Here is a 21378-nt window from a genome sequence, read left to right as displayed (position 1 = left end):
CATTCACAGGAAGTTCAGGTCAACCACATCCTGCCACGTCCTTGCAGACGAGATCACGGTCCCCACCACCACCATTCTCTGTCCCACCACAGCCCAGCCAGCCCAGGGGAGGCACAGGAGCTTCCTTTATTCTTTTGACAACCACTGCATATCAGGGATAGAAGAGCCTAATTCTGAGCTTCCCCCTTCAGAACCATCTGGGTTGCTCGTTAATGGTTCAGAGCCCCAGGTTGTCTCTAGAGTTTAAGATAATGAAGGGGCCCAGGAAGCTGTATTCTAGACAAGCACCCTGAATGATTCAATGAGAGTTCACATTTGGGAAACCACTAGCCCAACCCTCCTGTTTTAATAGAGACAAACTGAAGCCCAGACAGGAAAAGCAACTTTGCCCTTCAGTGTATAGGTCGATTGGTCTTTGGCAAGCCTGTTGCACTTACAGGGGCCACTGAGGGCTGCCCAGCTCACGCTCTGCCTTTGGGGAAGCAGGCTGGGAAGGCCGGTCAAGCCCGCTGGAGGCTAACACATCCAGCTTCACTTGAGCAAGAGGAGGGTGAGAAGGGCACCGGGAAGAACCCTGAGGAAGCACTTAAGGCTGAGTTCACAGGTGGAGAATTTGAAAGTCGCCTTCTTGCAGTGATCCCAAACTGGCCTTCGGTCCAAAAGTATTGGCCTTTAGCACAGAAGTAGGCAAATGACTGCTTTTGTACCAAGTCCAGACTGCTACCCTTTTGGATGAAGTTTTGTTCAAACACTGCCATGGGCATTTGTCTATGTATTGCCTATGGCTGGTTTTGCGTGACAATGGCAGAATAAAGCTGGAAAATATTCACTCTCTGGCCCTTTACAGGAAAAAAAAAAAAAGTCTGTCAATCTCTGCTTTAATGCATCAGTCAACCAGCAAAGCTTCATCCCTGTGGCTGTACCAGAAGGTCCCTGGTTTTCCTAGGCATGTACCCATAGTACCATAGCAGCGTAGTGCTTGGACACATTATAGATATCATAAAAAAAAATTTTTTTTAAAAGGTTGTTGAATGGAGGTAACATCACAGTGATCTATTTTAACTCCCATTATACAAATGAGAAAAATGCAGCTTTTAGAAAAGCTAATTATGTAGTCCAAGGTCTGAGGTTAAAAATGCTAGAAATAGAATTTGTCTGATCCAAGGTATAGTATTTTCTCCCATAAATCTGAAGCAAGGATCATGTAGAATCTTGCCAAGAATCTGCAGAATTGGGGCTGGTGTAGGTCTTTGGGAAAGGGCTGAACCACAGAGTTGGGACAGGTAGGAAGGCCCTGGGGAATTGCCTGAAAGGATAAGTGGACCCTGTCCTGAGACTCCAGTAAGCTCCTTCACAGCACAGGGCTGACTTCTTTCTGCACCCGCATCTGCACTAATAGAGAATACTGGAGCTGTTCACCTGAAGGCGAAGGAAGACACTTGGAAGGGTGAAGAGTGAGGAAAGGGGAGGAGAGAGTGAGTCAAACACTTTACCAGAATACAACTCAAAATGAGCCAGGATCTGTCACCCAGAGACAGCCAGGCCACTGCTAGGCATGGGACTATGGGGAGGCACCCACCCCAGGGAGCCTGGGCCCAGCGGCCACAAAGCCTTCCTGGCCTTGAGGTTGTGAGCTCTCTAAGAGAGGAGGGGGCTCCTGAGAAGCATTAGAGGTCCCGGACAAGCCCTCTGGAATCTGATGGGATCCAGCCTTGTCCGGGTGGCTGTTTGGAAATCTTAATTTTAAACAAAAATTATAGGAGGACATTGTTTCAGGCTAAACTCCTGCAGTGGGCCTCAGCAGGCCAGAGCCTTCAAAACGTTATGCTAGAGTTCCTCATTGCCAAATCTAAACTAAGTTGTTATCTCTGACCTTCTGAGAAATGAGGAGAGATACCAGCCAAATTTCCTAAGCGGGCTGGTTTCCACTGGGTTGATTGTGACCGTCCTTCTGCCTTAACCCTTACAACAGAAAGTGCCCTGAAATGACCTGATGTTAACCACGTATTTTCCTCCCTCCTCGTCCCTGCCTTACAAAGTAAGTAACTTTGAAATCATCGATTCTGTTTTTGTTGGTTTTGCTTTCTTCAGTCCACTTCTGCCTATAAAACCAAACTCTGCTTGACCCAGCAGAACACATATATTATTGTTTGGTATGAAATATTTCTCAATTCTAGAATTGAAAATAAAGCCAACTGAGATCTTAAAGCTAAATCCGTTTTAATTTTGCCTTTTGATAGTTCCTTTCCCAAATAAATGACACCCACAAAATATTAACAGCCTATTTTTTGGGGGGCGGGGGGGACTGGGGATTGAACCCAGGGGTGCTTTACAAAGTGAGCGACATCCCCAGCCCTTTTAATGTTTTCTTTTGAGACAGGGTCTCATAAGTTGCTAAGGCCAGCCTTGAACTTGCAAAAATCTTCCTGCCCCAGCTTCCCAAGCTGCTGGGATACAAGACACCATACCTGGTCTTCTAACCTTTATACTTGTCTGACTCTTCGTTCATCAGAAAGCCCTTTAGTTATCATATGGTTTGTCTTGAAAGCACTCAGCTTGTAAAGAAACTACTCTGTTTCCGCACTCATATTTCATTGCGCTAGGGAATGATTTATTGCTCTACTTAATCAGATTAATAGGTACAGGTGGAAAAAACACAATTAACACTTTGTAGGCAACTGATGGTAACAGACACACCTGGGAAAATTACAGAGTAGCTCTGATTGGAGCTATAAGCTTCAGGAGCTCAGCATATGTGGAATGGGCACAGGGCTCGCTGATGGCCATGGAGGGTTTCCACTGATCTAGCAAGTTGACTGATGGAAAACCTTCTAGAAGGACTTCTCCTATTGAATTGCATAGCCACGGTCCTCTATCATGTAACAGAGCAGAGTCTTGTTCAACCCCTGTGACCCTCTGAGGCAGGCAGAGCAGATTTTCATACAGGAAAAATGGGGATCAGGCATTAAGTGGCGGTTTTCTCCAGGACAAATGCACAGTAATTGTCTCCTTTGTGTCTGTACTACAGGAGCCCAGCACTAAGGGGACATATGAACAAAGAAAAAGGTTCGCTATTTATGAAACAAAACTTGGGGGATTCGTTTTGAGATCCTGTGATCTTTTAACTCATTTGCAGAGCATCTGTGAAATGCACACTACAGGTCGGGCCCTATGGCTGGCTCAGCTTACAAAAGATGAACCCAGCACTCCTCACCTGCTCAGGACCACATGCTTCTAATTCTTATTCCTTTCCCCACCTTTCCCCTGGGGGTCGGGGAAGCTGAGCATTTTTTCTGTCTGCTTTGACTTTCTGTTAAATTGTTCCACAAAGGGGCCTAGGAAGAAGTGATTGAATGCCTGAGGATGAGGCCAGAGCTCTCCAGAGAGGACTTGCTGAGTGCCCCCACCTGCCTCCTCTTTACTCCCTACCCGCCTCCCTTCCAGCTCCAAGACTTCCCACACTTATGCAAAACATTCTGGCGGAGGCTCACAGAGAGCACAAGGGAAAACCCTAAACCTCAGAGTGAAATTAAGGGGCTGATTTGCCCCTGGGGAAAGGAGACACAAACAAGCCTGGGGTGAACCACCAGGCCCAGAACTGTTTCTCCAGATTAGTCACAGGGTTGCCAGCTCAGGACCGCTCCTCCCCACCCGCCTTCAGCCCCTGTTAATCTGGAAGACTGGCCTGGTTACATGGCCAGATTAGCAGGGGGCACAGAGCGAGGGAGGAGGGAAGATCACTCACCAAAGAAACCACAGCAAGCTTCCGCTGGGGTGGGGCCCCTCTTTTCTTCTTTTAACCTCTTGCAAAACTGCTCATCAGCACCTCGTTTCCTGCCAGCACTTTGAGGAGATCTTTATGCATTTAATAGCAGTGTCCCCAATCCAATCTGCTCTCTCAGGGAAGGCAGCAATTCTTATGGTTTATTTCACAACAAACAGATATTAAAGTTCACTTTCCACCAGGTATGCATTAGACACTGGGGAAATAGTGGCGAGCAAAGAATCACACAGGATTCCTGTCCTTGTGTTGTTGATTAGCAAGAAAAGACATCAGACAACTGCTAGCATGTACCCTTGCCAAGAGCAGGGACTTCAATTTGGTTGTATGCCCAAGTGCCCTCTAAGTATATGCTGAATGAATAATGAATAATTAACCAGGCACAGTGGTGCACACCTGTAATCCCAGAAGTTTGGGAGGCTGAGGAGGAGGATCAAGAGTTCAAAGCCAACCTCAGCAACTCAGCAAGACCCTGTTTCTAAATAAAATACAAAAAGGGCTAAGGATGTGGCTCAGTGGTACAGCACTCCTGGGTTCAATCCCCAGTACTAAAAAAATAAATAAATAAATAATAAATAATACAAAAATTGCAGATGTCTTGCTGAATGAAATACTTAACTATATTAGAATATATGTGGCTATGAGAACATATCACAAGAGTTCTAATTTCTTCCAGGTCCAGAAAAGTCTTCTGTGTAGCTAAGATCCTAGGGGTAAGCAGGAAATAGTTAAGGAGGGAGGAGACGGTGGCAATCAGAGGAACCCAACAGAAGGATCAGCAGGGATGAAGGTGCAAGGGTAGGAGGCTGGTTGAAGAGGGTCTTCCGAGCTGGGGAGGGTTGGTTTGAAGTGAACCTGGAGAGGATGCCAAAGTGCATCCTAGTGCACTGAGAAGAGAACCCTGGCTTCTTCCTCAGAGCAATGAGGGGTTGCTAGAGTGTTTACAGCAGCACTTGGTGTGGTCAGACCTGTATTAGCATCACAAGTTGAAGTGCCTCTGGAAAGCATGTCTGTAAGTGTCTAGCTAAACGTGACCATCAGGAGTTGATGGATTTGCCTCCGCTGTGGCTGCAAGGTAAAGTGATGTATTTCCAACCTACTCTAAGTTCACCTTCGCATCACTCTGGAAAGTGTTTTATTTAGCAAACACCAATATTGCATCGTATATGCCGAATGCTAAGTGCTTTGCAAACATTAACTCCTTTAATCCTCCCTCTGGCCCCATGATGTTGGTGGCATTGTTATTTCATTTAAAAGATGAAGCAACTAGGGTGATCCACTCAAGTAGAGACAACCAAAGACAGTGATCAATTCTTCAATTCCTTTGGGGGCACTCCACTTCTGGGCACTTCAGAAGTCCCTGTGTGCCCTTGGAGGGAAGAAGAGGAGGCTGGTGTGGAAGCTGTAGTGGGGTGAGATAGCTGAGCGAACAGATGGGACTAGAACAAGGGTCAGTCACTGTCAGGGAGTCTAGGGCGCCAGCCATCACATGATGGGCCGTGTCTGCAAGAAGAGGCAGTGCTCTGTGCCGGGCCTGGCTGGAAATCTGGCAACTCGCCAGATGGACACGTGCTCATAGGATCAGTTTCTCTTCCATGGGACCATCTGCTTTGTGGATGTGCTGTGTTCCCCGTTCTTGGTTGATTCCCTCATTCTAGTGGAGCAGGTTTTCCGGAAGAATCCTGAGAATAGGAGAATGGCAGGCAAATTTGGGAGGATTTGCCTTTTTAAAATGTCTTTACTACAGGATTATTGTTTGGGTGTAAATTCTGCATCACAAACTTTTTTTTTTTTTCTCTTCTCCTTTAGAAGTGTGAAGATGTTGCTTCTTTGCGATTCTAGTTTTCAATGTCCCTCCCAGGAAGCCCACAGTTGATTAATAGTTTGGCTGGGTATAGAATTCTACTGTCTAAGTCAGCTTGCCAAACTGCTGTTGAGAAATTCAGTGCCGGCCTATATCCTGATCATTTGTACATGGTTTTGTTTTTGTTTGCTTTTCCATTTTTCCTTTCTGAAAGCTTTCAATGTCTTCTCTGTACCCGTGGTGTTCTGAAGTTTCATAATAGTTAGCCTTGATGTGGGTCTTTTTGTCATTTACTGTGTTGAGCATGTGTTGGATTCAGAGAAGTAAACTCGTGATTTCAGTTCTGGGAATTTTATTGTTGTATTATTCCCGTGAAGATCACCCTCCTTGTGTTTTCTCTATTTTTCTCTTTTTCAAACTCTTGCCATTTGAATGCAAGCTATCCTGGGTGGGTCTTCTTACCTTTCTCTCTTATTTCAATATGTCTATCTTTTTATTTTCTGACAGTTCTCCTCATGTTCCAAACATTGTGTTATTTTTTTAAAAGATTTTTTAATAGTTTTTTTTTTGGTCTATTTATTTTCATTTTCAAATATTTTGTTGTATTCTCATGTTGTTCTCTCCCTTTCTTTTTATATTCTGCTTTTGTTTTGGGGTGCACTACCTTCTCATCTTTCTGATGATGTTTACTTATATTTTTTTTTGTTTTTATAATTTTATAAAATTTTACTTATAATTTTCTTTTTTATAATTTTACTGATTCATAGGTCAGTAAAGTTCTGATGGGAACCTTGAAGATCTCCACTAGGCTGGAGGGATTGGCAATGGGTGGAATTCACCGCAAGGTGGTGAGGTAGAGAACTAACTATTTTACTGAGTGACCCACAGACATCAGCAACATCTCCACTTCTCAGTCACTGAGAAAATCATTGACTTGCTCACTCACGTTCCCACAGCTGGTAATGGATGTCACTGAGATTCAGGCCAAGAACATCTCACCCCAGAAGCAGTGTTTGAAACCATTGAGCAGTACTGCCTCTCAGAGGAGCTGCAGCTGACATATATAGTAAGTGCTTTCTGTGTACCAGACACTGTTCTAAGCATCAAAAACTAGAACATTAGTTTAATCTTCATAATAACCCTTTGAAGGAGGCATTCACACTGGTCCCATTATTGACCAGCAATCTGAAGCAGCGAGAAGCTAAATAACTTGCCCAAGATCAGAGAACTGGTAAGTGTTTGAGCCAGGGTATAATCCTAGGCAATTTAGTCCCAAGGATTTCTCTGCTTAGTCTCTGAGTCTCAGTTTCCCTACCTGGGTAACAGTAATGTGATCTCTAACTCAGAGAGCTATTTTGAGAGTGAAATAAGAGAACATATGTAAGAAATCTGCACAGAGTCGACCCTCAGCAAATGTTATTTTTTACTGGAAAAAAAAATTCCTTCTTTGGCCTTCAATTTCTTTAAAGTAAGAAGACAAAGTTTGAAGCTCCCTCAGGTCTCTTCTGGCCGTGAACTTCCATGGTTCTAAGAGCACAGCTGCCAAGTTAGGGTGGACCGAGGCCAGAGGAGCAAGGTGGAGCGGAAGTGGGGGTGAGGGTGGGTAGTGCCCAGGCCTCAAGAATAGAAGTTAGAAAAGGAGGCAGGAGGACATGTGACCTGCTCTAGATGGTCCCTTTCCCAGCTTGGGCCCAGAGCATCACTTCTCTGTTCCCAAATAGCTGTGAAGTTCAAATAACAGACCCCAACTGACACATAAAAAGGGACACATGCAACCACTTACAGGCCAATTAATATCGGGGCGGGGAGAAGCCACAGGGGGAGGAGGCCTCTGGGGTTGAAATGAGCAAAGAATGATGGCCGTGCTTCCGGGCCTACGGCTGAAGTGGGCTATTATGTGTCATCAGGAAACTTAAGAAGGGGGGAGAAACAACCCCTGATCAAAGTCCCTTTTGTCAAGTTGTAACAGATTAATAGATGACAGATTTTGCACTTAGCGCTGTGCTGCTAGGTCAAGGGCAGTGAGGCAGGGCTTGTTGGGACTTTTTTCTTCCTCCCTTCAGCTGCTGGCTGCAGAACTCATCACTCTGACAGCCTGGCTGCCCGAAATCACCCTAAGAAGGTCTGCCTTCCCCGGGGAATTTGGGGGGCAGAGCCGGGACTCCTCCTCCACACACACAAGCCAGGGCTACCCAGCCCATAGCCACTGCCCCAGTGGCCCTGCCAGGACTCATGGTGGCCTGGCACGGACCCCAGAAGGAGGACACCTCTAATGCTGGTTTCCGCATCCCTGGATGAGCCGGCCTCGCCCGGTCACCCAGGGCTCTCCGCCAGTCACACAGGATTACTGTGGCTCCCCAGATGCACCTGGCTCTTTTGTCTCCCTGTCATGGCCTTCTTTCTCTGCCACCTTTTTGTCTCCCTGTCCACTTTCGGTTCTTCCGTCAAGCCTGTGCCAATGTCACCTCCCCGGGGAAACCCACTCTGACCACCTCCTCTTCTTGTTCTTCCAGGCCAAGGAAGAGTCACATATGCCATCTGACCCCAGCCCCTTCAGACACGCAGCCTTCTGCACCCACCTTCCTGCAGCCCACTCTCCGTCCACAGGTTCATCAGCCCCCCGGGGCTCTGTGTGCACAGCCATGGGCCCCCCGCATGGTGTAGGGCCTTCCGCTACATGGCATGGGTGTGCGGTGGGTGAGTCTCCACAGTGTGAGGGATTGTGCAGAGAGAATAATACTAATCATATTTCATAATTGTTATTATCCTAACCATTCTCACCCTGGCACAACCTACAACTTGCTTCTAACCTATAAAAGAGAAAAAATTGAAGGGATGCTGCTCCTGTGATCAGATATGACAGGGGTGGTAGGACATCAATCTCATGATTCTGGGACTTTGTATAAAACCCCATGTTGTGTCTGGAATGAGACACTTCCTTGCTCACTGGAGGAAGTAGGCAGTCATGTTGAGGAGACCCAGGTAGTGAGGAGCCAGGGGTAGGAGGCTTCTAGGATCTGAGGGTGACCTCCAGCACCCAGCCAACAAAAACCTAGGGCCCTCAGTCAACAGCCACATGGGCCTTCCTCCAGCAAAGCCTGCAGGTGAGAACACGAAACTGATTGCAACCTAGTGAGGGCTGAGCCTGGCCTGGCCTCCCCCCCGGGGACCCAGACACTTTAAACACCTAGGTAACTCAAAGTTGCTACCTTTGTGGTGGTGATTCGTTACAACTAACCAACTGATAAATGGATCGTGGTTAAAGTTGCATTCTTGATCTGGATCGAAAGGCCCAAAGAGTTCTGGGAAATTCAGTTCTACTCTTATTAATTGATCCACTGGCAAGACATTTTTGCAGGGCACCTCACAGCCAGAGTCCACAAGGAAGGTCGGGGAAGTGAAGGTGGAGGTCAGCCTGGGAGAGCCTCCGGAAGAACAGAGGCAACAGAAAGCCTTGGGACAGGAACAGCTCCATGTCAGAGCTCCAGGTTCCAGACCCTGCAGGGGATTTGCTGTCCGGCTTGGGCAAGGCAGCAGCTCAGAGCTGCATCTTCCACCCAAGCACTGGGGGCAGGCTGATCTCCAACATTCCTTCTGGCTCTCACATTCTGCCTCAATGATTGTTTGAGGAACCTCTCTGAACAGCAGATCCTAGAGTTGACTCAGACTTTTCCTTCTTTATTCATTCATTCAGAATAGGCTACTCCTGGATTTAAGAACTTTCAGGTTTGCTTCCTATGAAAGACATGTATATTTAATACCGTACATTTTTTCCAAAAAAAAAAAAAAATGTATGGTATGGGGGAGGAGGATAGACAGACATACCAGAATTTCAGGCTCAGGAGGGTGATCAGCTCCCCTTCTCCCTCCCATTTTCTATAAATATATTCCATGTACTTAGGGCACAGCTAACCTTGCCCTCTTCCCACCTGGTCGTGTGACCCAGGATTGGCCAATCAGAGCGCCCCAGTCTCTGGTTTGAAGATGAGCATGGATCTCCATAAGAGCACTCAGGTCCCTCCAGGAGGACTTTACTGACAGAGCCGATGTAAAAGATCTTCCTTCTGCATTGCTGAACTGGTAGGATGTGAGTTTGGGGCAGCCTGGGGGAAGAGTGACTGGCTTGTACGGAAAGTATGTCTGACCTCTAGAGAGGGAAGCCTCTTGATATTGAATCAAGCCATCTCTGAAGCCATCTGCACTTCCCTGACCTAATAGATTATCTTTTTTATTTAAAATGGTTTCTGTCATTTGTAACTCAAAAAAATCTTAACTAATACAGATAATCATTTCATCTCAGCATAGAATTTAGTATCGAGTCTCCTAGAAGTCAAAGCAAAGAGGGAAAGCGGCATTGCCTCACCATGCTCTCATTCTCCAATATCCCAAAGCCGAAGGGCCAAACAGAGAGAGCTTTTTCCCAAGGGCTCGGGCCTTTTTCTCATGAGCTTTTGCATTGGCAGCCCAGGGCAATGTCTTCCACAGCTGTTTCAGAAATGACGCAGAAACATTCTTCATGTGGCTGGCTGCCTTTTGGACGGGACATCAACAAAAGGCAGACAGACATCAGAAATGGAGCTTCAGTCCAGGCTCCCGATGAAGACCTCCTAGCTCTTCAGCCAGAGAGGTAAACGGGCCAGGAGGCTTCGCCTGGCACTGAGCTCCCCTTGGCCCCAGCGTTCCTGGGCCTCCCAGGAATCTCGTCCACACGCTGCCCTGAGGTTTGACTCACATTCGTCTTTTCTTTGGTTGGAAGGTTGGTGTTTCCTTGCAAGGGACCACAAAGCCATATTACACTCAATGTTAAATAAACAAACGTTTGAATCTGTGTTTTATTGGTTCCATACCATCTGCCATCTGGTTTGGGGGAGCAAGGAAAACTGTGGTTTTGTTGGGTTTGTGTATGTGTGTGTGTTTGTGTGTGTGCGTATGTGTGTCACTGTTGTTGCTGGGTTTCTTGTTGTTGTTGTTGTTTTCCTCTATGAAAATTCTCTAAGGTTGAGCGCTGGCAGCAGTCAGGGCTGGTGCACAGCCACCTAGTTTCCCACGTCTTAACACTCAGCTAAACGTTGGAGGCTGGTCTGGGTCCCCATCTGCCAAGCAGCCTGTCGTGCGAAAATTGGGTCTCTACATATGCAAGCTCCACAGCCCGGCTTCCAAGAGCTAAGGAATTGTTATGAGGAAACCACAAGAGGTGGCTATTTAATGTTGACAAGCTGCACCCAGTGAGCGCAAAGGCGGGTGGGGGCACATGGAAAGGGAACAGAGAAAAGCCGCCTGAGCTCTGCACCAGTGGGCTGGCGCTGTCAGGGGAGGCGGGCCCTGCCTTCAAAACCCAGGGCTGCAGAGTCGGGGAGCTTGTAATGACTTGAAGGAGAAAATATGACCCAGACACTGGGTGGAAAATAAGCCCCAGCCTGCCTGGAATCTTTAATCTGGGAAAATGCTTGTGGGGAGTGGGGGGGGGCACGCATTCCCTGGTGGGGGTGGGGTGACGTCCAACAGCTCAGCCTCTCCTGTGGGCCCAGCTGTTTGGGGGCCCAGAGCTTGTTGAAAGTAAAAAGAGGGCTCTCGGAGCTTTGTTTTTCCTGACTTTTAAGCTGGTCTTCAACTTCCTTCCCTGTGATATAAAGACAGACTTGGGCATGTGTCACAAATACAAAAGCCACAGGGCCAGGCGAGCCATGCTGATGAGTGAGGCTGGCTGGGCGGGGGACCCTGGCCAACACACCCTTGGCTAAAGAGCAGTGAGCACTCTGCTGGCTCTGGGGACAGTGGCTGTGCAGGCACCCAGCCCACTGTGGGCAGTGGTCAGATTTCCCAAGTTTTCAAGAAAGGCCAGGTTTGTGGGTTGCTTTTTTTTTTTTTTTTTTAAACATGTGAAAATGCCTCATGTCTCAACACGGGCAGCTACTGAAATTATTGAAAGATATTTTGGTCAAATAAAACCTGTGTGCAGGCCACAGAAGGCCCCTGGTTCTCCAGTTAGTGTCCTCCATGGAAGAACTCAGTGAGACAGTCCTTGGGAGAAATCCAAGACCACACATCTTCCTTTGATGAAGGGTGGGAAGGCCCAGTCCAGATAGCAAGTTGGTCCTGCCTCGGCCTGTGGGGGTGCCAGGCGACCAGGAGCAGTGTTCCGGGCTCCGGCTCCTCCAGGCTTAGTCTTCAGGGCTGGGAAGGGCCCTTCCTAAGATGCCGTCCCTCAAGATAGCTGAGGCCAGCCTGCCTCCTCTCAGCCAGGGGCCTTGAACTTAGCAGTGCTGTGCTGCTCTGGGTACAGGCGACACCAGGGCTGGGCACACACGCTACGTGCGTGCGCACCTGTGAGACGTGTGCGTGCGTGGCGTCATGGGTGCACCTGATGCACACCTGTGATGTGCCCTCTAGGTCCTGGCAGTGTGCACCCTTTCATAAGTCAGCAAATTGGTGACCTGTACAACGAGAACCGACAGCCCCTTCTCCAGCCACTGTCCACCCACCTTGGCATGGCGCTGAGCGGTCCTTGTATCATCCATCGGGTAACTTCATTAACTATTCTCTGGGTCTTGTTTTGCTGTTTTCTTTCCAATCGAGGTGTGCAGCAGTCCTCGGTGCACTCCCAGCTGCAGTGAAGAAACACCACAGAGATTTTTCTTTCCAATAATAAAACCTGCATGTTTGTAGATCAAATAATGTAGCCAAAATGACACCCATTCCTCCTTTTTTTCCCTTTTATGGCTGAGTCATTTATTTGTTATGAAATCATTATACTATATGTTCCAATGAAGAATAAATGTACATAAACTCTTGGAAAGACTTTAAAAAAACATATGGGCAGGAGACCTGGGCTTGCCTGGTGCCACCTTGCTATTGATCTTGAGGACAATTCAGACCACCCTCTGAGCCTCTCTGGACTCAGCAGCCTCCTGGATGGGGTGAATGGAGGCCCCTCCCATTCTCACTCCCACAGACTGAGCATGTGGGGGTGGGGCACTGGGAGGCGGGGGAGGGAAGCCTGGGAAGAACTCCTTACTCAAAGTCACAGGGGGAGCAGACTGTGCCCCAGAAAACCAAGTGGGCAGAGAAGGCCCACAGAACCCAAGTCTGCTTCCAGAAACAAGAACAGGCTGTGGGCTCCTGGGGGCAGAGTCAGGTACTGTTCATCTCTGAGTCACCAAGCCCAGCACTACGTTGGTACAGAGGCTGTCCACTGTCACTGTGGAGCTCACTCACGCAAACACCAACCAGAAGAGACTGGGCCGGCTTCCACAGAGCTCTTCCACTGCCCGGTGTCCCCTCATGCCTTGAACCAACTCTGTGAGGAAGGATTGCTCCCCTGGATGGGTGAGGGCCACGGCTTGACCCCCGGGCTCCCACCTCCTGAAGAACAGCCCGACTTGGAAGCAGGGGTTCAGTGATCCACAAAACTTCCTGTGGCAGACAGGCTGGCGGGAAGGTTGTCTTTGAGAAGACCTAGAGATACCTGAAGAAAATGACTGGTCGACGGGCTGCTCCATCAGATACGGGCCTATCACAGGTTCCAAAATAGAGGTAGCATCAGACATCAAAGATTTCAGAAAATCGGTGGGAGATGAACTTTAAATGAAGAGAATCCTGGTTATGTGCTGTTGTTTTATTATCTGTGCTTGCATCATTACCTGGTGTTCCAGGAGCAATACCCTCTTCCCACTCCCACCCTAGGAGAGCAGTGTGCCCTTCGCACGCACCCACTGTTTTCCGCCCAAGTGTCCTGGCATCTCTTTGGGGCATGTTGAGCAGGTCTGAGAGAGAGTTCTGAGCTCATCAGATGGACATGAACCTCGGGGCCAGTGAATGGCAGGTAACACACGCGCGCACACACACACACACACACAGAGGAAACCACATCCAGTCTGGGCTGGCCCCAGGCTGAGGAAGAAACTGTGAAGGGTGACTACCCCACTCAGTAAATCAAGATGTGGGGCTCAAACCACTTCCTTCCCCAGCTTTATTCAGGAACATCATATTCCTGCTCTCAGGGAGGACTGACAACCCCTTGAGGGAGGACTCCCTGTCTCCATTGCTCAGATGCAGAAACCCACTCAGAGACAGTAAGCCAAGTGCCCCTGAAGGCAGCCAGGAGGAGGCAGCCATGAAGGCAGATCTCTACTGGAAGAGACCCGCTGGACCCCGCTCCAAGGTTCGGGGATGCCGGTTCCTGAGGTCTGTAGCCCTTGGTCTGTGGAGAGGTCCGGGCTGCTGCCCAGAATTGAGCCACTGGCCATTTCCTGTACTTTTATCTGCACCATCACTTCCAGCTGAGCGTCTGGGACAATCCCCACCCATTTCCTAGACTCAGTTCCCCAGGGAAGGTTCCATCACCACCTCTAAGTGCACAGGCCTTTCATCCAGGTGGACACCTCCTGGGGGTGCTCGGGGGAAAGCAAGAGGCCTAGACCTCATTTCACAGAAACGGTGGTTGATGGCCAATCATGAGACCTCTTGAGCAGAAGGCTTTTTCCCTCATTGAAAGTCACTCCCTGCCTCCCTGCGCCCCCTTTCTCCAAGACGGGAAGCAGGAGTCTTAGCTCCTGAGGTCATGGCTCTTTGGGTTGGCACCAGTGCCGTCAATCCCCTTCATTCGGATCCATGCTCTGCAGCCCTTGGGGACTTCTGCAGCCTCTGCTGGTCATTCTCCTGCCGCAGGGAGCTCACTACCACTCCAGGAAATCTTCCACGATTCTGAAAGCACCGAGCATAAGGATGTGCCTCCTCACAGGAGCTGGCATCAGCCTGCCTGTTTCATGGAGAGCTACTGTTCTCACTCTTCCACTTGCAGACACACAGGAAAAGGCAAATGGCCCCTCAAACTGCAGCCACACCCCAGCCATTTCCAGCCTTCGATATGACTCTAATCTCAGTGCAAGTTTGGGTTTGCTGCTTGACCTCCCAGAATCTTGATTTCTCCCTCTGCTAAACGACAGACATTGGAACAATCTCTAAGCTTCAGAAGTCAGAGAATCAAGAGAAAACATGAGGTGGTATTACACGCCTGTAATCCCAGGGCCTTGGGAGGCTGAGGCAGGGGGATCGTGAGTTCAAAGCCAGCCTCAGCAACTTAGTGAGGCCCTAAGCAACTTAGTGAGAGCCTGTCTCTAAATAAAATTTTAAAAAGTACTGGGGATGTGGCTCAGTGGTAAAGCACCCCTGGGTTCAATCCCTGGTACCAAAAAGAAAAAAGAAAAGATGACTGGACCTGGAAAGTAGCTTGGAGTTTGATCCGTTTTAGAAAAGCTGTCCACAAGGCTGGGAGGCAGAGAGCACTGCATAGACATGGACGGAGCACTATGAAGGGAAGACTGCAGATGAGTCACTGCCATAACCTGGTGCCTGGTCCAAAGGAGTCCTCCTACCCCAAGGACAGGAGGGCAAAAGGCCAGTGGGGCCGGAACAAAGGCTAGACTTTTGTAAACTCCTGAGTCTGGTTGAGGCTCCACCACAGCCGCCCGAGGGCCTTAGGCACGTGGTGAGTTTCAGCAAGGCTTCCTCATCTTAAAATAAGGACTGTTCCACCAGCGACTGCAAAGAATTGCTGTGAGGCGTTAAGGGATTAAGTATCCGGCACATAGTAGGGGCTCAGCTGCAGGCAGCAGAGATAAAAACTGACCACGTGTTCGTTTGTGTCTTCCTGAATTATCCAGCAGACCTCTAAAGATCTTGATCTTGCCACTGCTCAGAAATACCTCTCTCTATTTACACACACACACACACACACACACACAGACCCCAAAGGAAAGGGGAAACCACAGTCAGCCTGGGGTGTCCTCAGGCATAGGAAAAGCACACGTGGAACAGGGACTCAGGCGGTCACTCCAGCCCTGGGATCCAGGCCAGAAGCCCACCCCTGCTCCAGTGGGGTCCAGCTGGGCCATGCTCCATTCCTGAAGCCAGTGATGCCCAGAAGTTCTGGCTTCTCCTTGGGTCACTTCTGAGGTGGCTGTCCCCTTTTCAGGAGCTCAAGAGTGGCCAAAGAAGGGATGAGGACCGCGTGCTGCTGCCCCTTGGGATGTCCGGCTTAGCCAGGCCAGAGACATGGCTAGAAAACCCGGCTGAGGCCAACCGTCAGATCTCCCAGGGTTGCTGTTGGGGGTGCAGAAAGACATGGAGATGAGCAACAAGAGCCCCCAGATTACGGGTGGAGCCTCAGACTCCAGATAGGCCTGGTCCCTAATAGCTGGGTGACACCAAGCAAGTAAGTTACCCTCTCTGGACCTGGGTTTTATCATAGAAAGCGAGGGGCTTGGAATACTGGAGATGCTCTCAGAGACTGTTCCACATGGGATGTTGCTGAATTTCTCTGATATGGCTTAGCTGGTCTGCTTCTCCTTGGGCCTCAACTCTTCAGAATGTAGTTCCTGGAGGCTAACTTCATGCCAGGCATTGGCACCAAGTACCAATGCACCCAGAAGAAAAGGCACAGTCTCTGCTTCTTGGCTGCTCAGAAGCCCCCGATCTCGTGGGGGATGTATAGATAAACAAACAGATAATACAAGACAGCAAGAAGCACCATAGTATTGATTCATTCTTCCAGAGGGACTGGGGAAGAGTCCACAGAGGAAGGGAAAGAGAAAGAGTTTGAGACATGATCAAGAACTTTCCAAAACACTGAGGGTAGAAAGTACAGCAGAAACGAAGTCAAAGGGAACCAAATATATGATCATTTGTCTATGTGGTGGTGCAGAGAGGTGCAGAGAACATGAACCCAGAAAGACAGCTGGGGACATGGAGGAAGACCTTGAAAGACAGCCAAGTGGTTCATATTTTATCCTGGGCATAATGAGGAGCCACCAAAGGCTTCCTGGCAGGGGAGTGGCAAGAGCAGATTTGCATTTAGACAGTTCATTTTGGCAGCAGTGTAGATTCCAGATCACCAAACCATGGCCTAAGGATCTAATCCAGCCCATGATGGACTTCATACCACCTCTGAGTTAAAAATAATTTTTATCTTTTTAAAAACAACTATAGCTTTACTGAGAAATGATTCACATATAACTCAGCCATTAAAAAGTGTACAATTCAATGGCTTTTACAGTACTCAGGGGGTTGTGCAATCACCACCATGGGTCAATTTTAGAACATCCTCATTCCTTCAAAAAGAAGACCTATACCCTGTAGCCATCACCCACCTATGTTGTCATCCCCTCCCCAGCCCTAAGCAACCACTATGTATTTATTCTAAACATTTCATATAAATGGAATTGTTAATAATTGGCCACTTGTTTCTGACTATTTTACTTGGCATAATATTTTCAAGGTCCTTTTATGCTGTACCTGTATAAGGACCTCACTGATTTTCATGACTAAGTAATATTCCATTGAATGGACATACCACAGTTTGTCTATCCATTTACCAGTTGATGGACAATTGGGTTGTTTCCACCAGAGAAGAATATGCAAAAGTTGTGTGTGCCTCAAAAATTCAGGGCAGAGGTATAAAATTAGCTCCCCTGGGCTCAAGAGGCCATAAGAAGCAAGGGACTCTGACAGTTTCAAGGTGAGATAGGCTCGTGGTCGTGGCCTCCACTAAAAGGAAGGAAACACATTAGGTATGTGAAATCAGCAGGCCTTGGAGACTGGTTAGATGTTTGGGTGGAGGAGTTATTGAGGAGAATTCTTCCTATAAAGCATTCAGAGAGATGAAGTGTGGCCCACGGTGACCACAAGGCTAAGAATCTCATTCTCTTGGTGCAACATGTGGACTTGTGAGGTTTCTGGTCATTCTCAATGGGGAGGCAGGCTGAGGCCCAAGACGAGTGCCTGAGAAGAGGGGCTTCCTCGTCCCCAGTCTCCTCTGAGGCAGCACCTCCCCTAGGAACTGCCTTCCAACCAGTCTCTCTGGCCTTTAAAAGAATCCAAATTGCAGCTTGCAGAGAGGGCGCCTCCCCACCCTGCCTCTGCAGCCACACGTGTCTGTAGCAGCTTGTTCCCAGACTCACCAGGCTCATTCCTGCCTCTGAGCGTTCCATGTGCCCTTTCTTCTCTTAGCATCAGCCTCCCCAGCTCTCTCCTCTACCCAGAAAACTCCTATAGATCCTTCGAAACCCCTTTGAACATTGTGCCTCTTAGAAGCCTGGGCTCCCTTAGCTGTTATCCATAATGTCCGTCACACCGCGTGGTGCCGTTTCTGTCCTTGTGTCTTTCTCCTTTCCTGTCCTGAGCTTTGATCTCTCTCCTAGGAGTTTGGAGGACAGCCTGGAACCTGGTCTGTGCCTCCAAAGATCTGCGGAATGAGTGAGGGAGTGAGCTGACAGATCCTCTTTCCCCTTATCTTTCAATTTCAAGGGACATTTCATTGCTGAAGCCGTCTGGGTCCTTCAGAGGAAGCGGCTCCCAGCCTAGCTGCTTTCCCTCTATTGATTGTGGGATTTATGGCACTATTGTTTCCTTTTATTAGCCTGTAATGGCCTCTGTTAAAATGTGTTACATGGAAATAGGCTAATTATGGGCATCGAATAAGTCACCCTTCCCCAGAGTGGCCAGCCCTCCCCGCACAGTGGCAGCTCTTTGCATGGGAGGCAGGAAGCGGGGACATCTTGTTGCACAGACCAGCAGAGGACCCTGCATGTGTCAAAGGCTTCACCTCATTGCTTCCGAGTGTCTCCTGCAGTCCGTGAGATGCCACCTGTCTGAGAGAGGCTCTGACAGGCACCCATCCCGGGGAACTTGCCTCCTATTCCCCGGAGGGTCCCAGGTTCTCGGGAAATGGGGGCACGCTCACCTCTCCATCCCAGGAGAAATTCTGTAAGTGCGTTTGAGAGGCTCAGACTTCAGTGGGAGACCTGTTGCACCCACTTCTTTTGGGGGGAGAAGGGTGTACCAGGAATTGAACCCAGGGACATTTGACCACTGAGCCACATCCCCAGCCCTTTTTTATATTTTATTTAGAGACAGGTTCTCACTAAATTGCTGAGGCTGGCTTTGAACTTGTGATCCTCCTTCCTCAGCCTCCCTGGCCTCTGGGATTGCTCCCGCGCCCAGCTGCACCCACTTCTTCTTTCTGATGGGGCACAGAAGCCCTTCTGTGACTGAGGGGTCCTGAAGAGATCAGTGAAGCCTGGACCCCAGCAGGGCCGTGTCTGCTCTTCCAGACGGCACAATTCGTTTTGAGGAAAGAGTGCGAAACTCATGAGAAAGAGTCCCCTCCACCCACAAGGACACATGCAGTTGCTCTCTGGCATTGCTGACCCCGCCCCAAGCTGCTTCCTCAAACTCACTCCTAGGAGCCCTTGGTTCCCTCGCCCTCTCCTCCCCCAACTTCTGAGGCTGCAGTTCTCAAAACGTTCATGGCACACCATGGAGTCGGACCCTGGGCTCCAAGAAGCTTCGGGAACACTGTGTTAAACGGGCAAGTTGAGGCCCTGCAGGGCTTCTCAGAGCTCCCTACGTGTTATGTGCATTATGAATCCTCCAGAAAAGTGCGACAGGTTGGCTATTGTTCCTGACTGACTTTTTACTGCCCTTCCCCCACGTTAGAAGCATATATCTCTGTCCTTTGCGATGTGACCTTGCAGGGCCTCTCGCTGGGGTAGGCTGTGTCTAAATCTAGTTCCCATTTGTGCTGGGTTGTCCTGGGACTCACCTTGGCAAATGGAAGGTAGGCAGGGGGGGGGGGGTGGCCAGCACAGGCACAGCAAGGGTCTTCTAGATTTCCCTGAGCAGAGCACACCTCTAGCAGTTGCTGTCCCAGAATGCAACAGGAGGGGGAAACTGCACCCAACTCATAGTTGGAAGCAGATTCCTGGGCCAGAAATGAGAAAACAGCATGGAGAGTTTTATTTATCAATAACTGAATGTATGAGTTTCCCGTGGCTGCTATAACAAACCATCACAAACTGAGTGGCTTAACACAGCACCACTTGTTTTCTTATAGTTCAGGGCAGAGGCATAAAATTAGCTCCCCTGGGCTCAAGTTAAGCTGTTGGCAGGGCTGGGGCCTTCTGGCGTCTCCAGAAAAGAGTCTGATGCCTTGCTTTCTGAGCTCCCAGTGGCCCCCTGTACTCCTTGATTGATGGCCCTTTCCTCCATCTTCAAAGCTCCTCACTCTAATCTGTCCTTCTGATACATCACCTGCTCCTTGATTTGCCCTTCTGCCTTCCTTTCAAAGTGCCCCCCCCCCCCCCAGTGATCCAGGATAATCTCTCCATCTCATGATGCTTCACTCAGTCACACCTGCAGAGCCATATAAAGTAATAGTTACAGGTTTCAGGCACTCAAACATGGATATATTCAAGGACCATGCTTCAGGCTACCCATTAACATGAAAAAGGATTAAAATACTAAATTATTTGGGGTTTATTTTGTTTTGTTTTTGGATTTTGTTTGTTTCACAGAGCATCTCAGAATACCCCCTTCCTCCTGTGGATAATCCTTTTGGAAGTCGGGCCCTACACCTGTTATTTGGCATTCCTATACTGGTTCTGTTGTTATTAGTAAACAGATACCCCATTGCCTGTGGCAGGATCCCACATTCCTCCAGAATCTCTCCCATTTGCCAAACCTGTCAAGCAGAGAAAGCGTCTCCCTGCCAGGGTTGAGCTGATGATTGATTTACCTGTGATATCTCTGTTCCACACTGGACCAGCCTCAACTTCTTGATAAAAGGCCTTCCTTGCCTGCCTGCCTTTGCCTGAATGGGGAGAAGATAAGTCTTATGCACAGCTGGCTGCCGAGGTGGACAGGGAACGCTCTTTGGCTGATGGAGGCAGGGCCTCCCTGAAACCCACCACCATGCTTCCCCTCCCCTCCCCTCCCCTTCCTTGAGCTAAGCATGTGACAGACACTGCCCCATACTGAGTTGCCCTGTCCTTCCTGGCTCTAGACAGGTCCCTGGGGCAGACAGGCAGGACCAGTGTTGCATAAATAAGCAAGCCTGATTCACCACCCGAAAGCTACGTGGCTCTGGGAATGCTCCCCGTTTTCTTGGGGTTTTGGTTTCCCCACACACTAACATGATGCTACCTTGGGAGCTCCGGGCCTGCCCCTAGCAGACCCTATACCCTTGAGAGTGTGACTCTCCATTTTCTCACCATTTTACTCAAGTAGCTCAGGCTTTTGGATCCCATGATACTGAATCAACATTTGATGACGAGGACATGGACACACTTTTTGTGTAATCATTTCAATTTTGCATTTTAATGAGCTTTTCAAACCAAAATCCCCTTCGAAAACCAAAAGAAAAAAATGGCAAATTACCCGGATTCCACAACAGACATATGCATGATTATTAGGCCTTTCCAGGGACCTCAAATCCCCTAGGCAAAGTGGATCTTGTAGAAATAAAATGTCACCAGTGAGTCCTCTGTCACCAGAGCATCCCAGTGTGCAAGCACCCAGAGAGCTCCCATCCTGAAACCTACAAAGCCCAAGGGCACTCACGGAGATTTTCCTGGATGAAAGAAATGCAAATTTTGCAAGAGGAGGAAGACCAAAAAAGGGTTAAGCCCTGAAAGGTTAGTTTCCTCTACTCTGCCGGCTCTAGAATCTGGGATAATTCCTGCCATTAATATTTTAAGCAACTAATTTGACATTTTTCCATTTAATTAACTCGCATACATATGAGAACAGGGTTTTGAGAGTACCATGACATTTAAACAAAGTCATTTAAGTTTTCCCTTTCCTGGTGGCGTGCTTCTTTTTTTCTTTGCCTTTTTTCTTTTTGCTCCATTTCGGTTTCGCATTCCTGATTCTGAAGCAGGCTTATTAGCTCTGAGAAATGACCAAATTTCTCAAAAGCAAATGTCCCACAGCCTCAACCTAGGTGACTGTGGGTGGG

The sequence above is a fragment of the Callospermophilus lateralis genome, chromosome 3 (genome assembly GCF_048772815.1).
Source record: "Callospermophilus lateralis isolate mCalLat2 chromosome 3, mCalLat2.hap1, whole genome shotgun sequence".
NCBI classification, from domain to species: Eukaryota; Metazoa; Chordata; class Mammalia; order Rodentia; family Sciuridae; genus Callospermophilus; species Callospermophilus lateralis.
Note: the sequence above shows the minus strand (reverse complement) of the source record.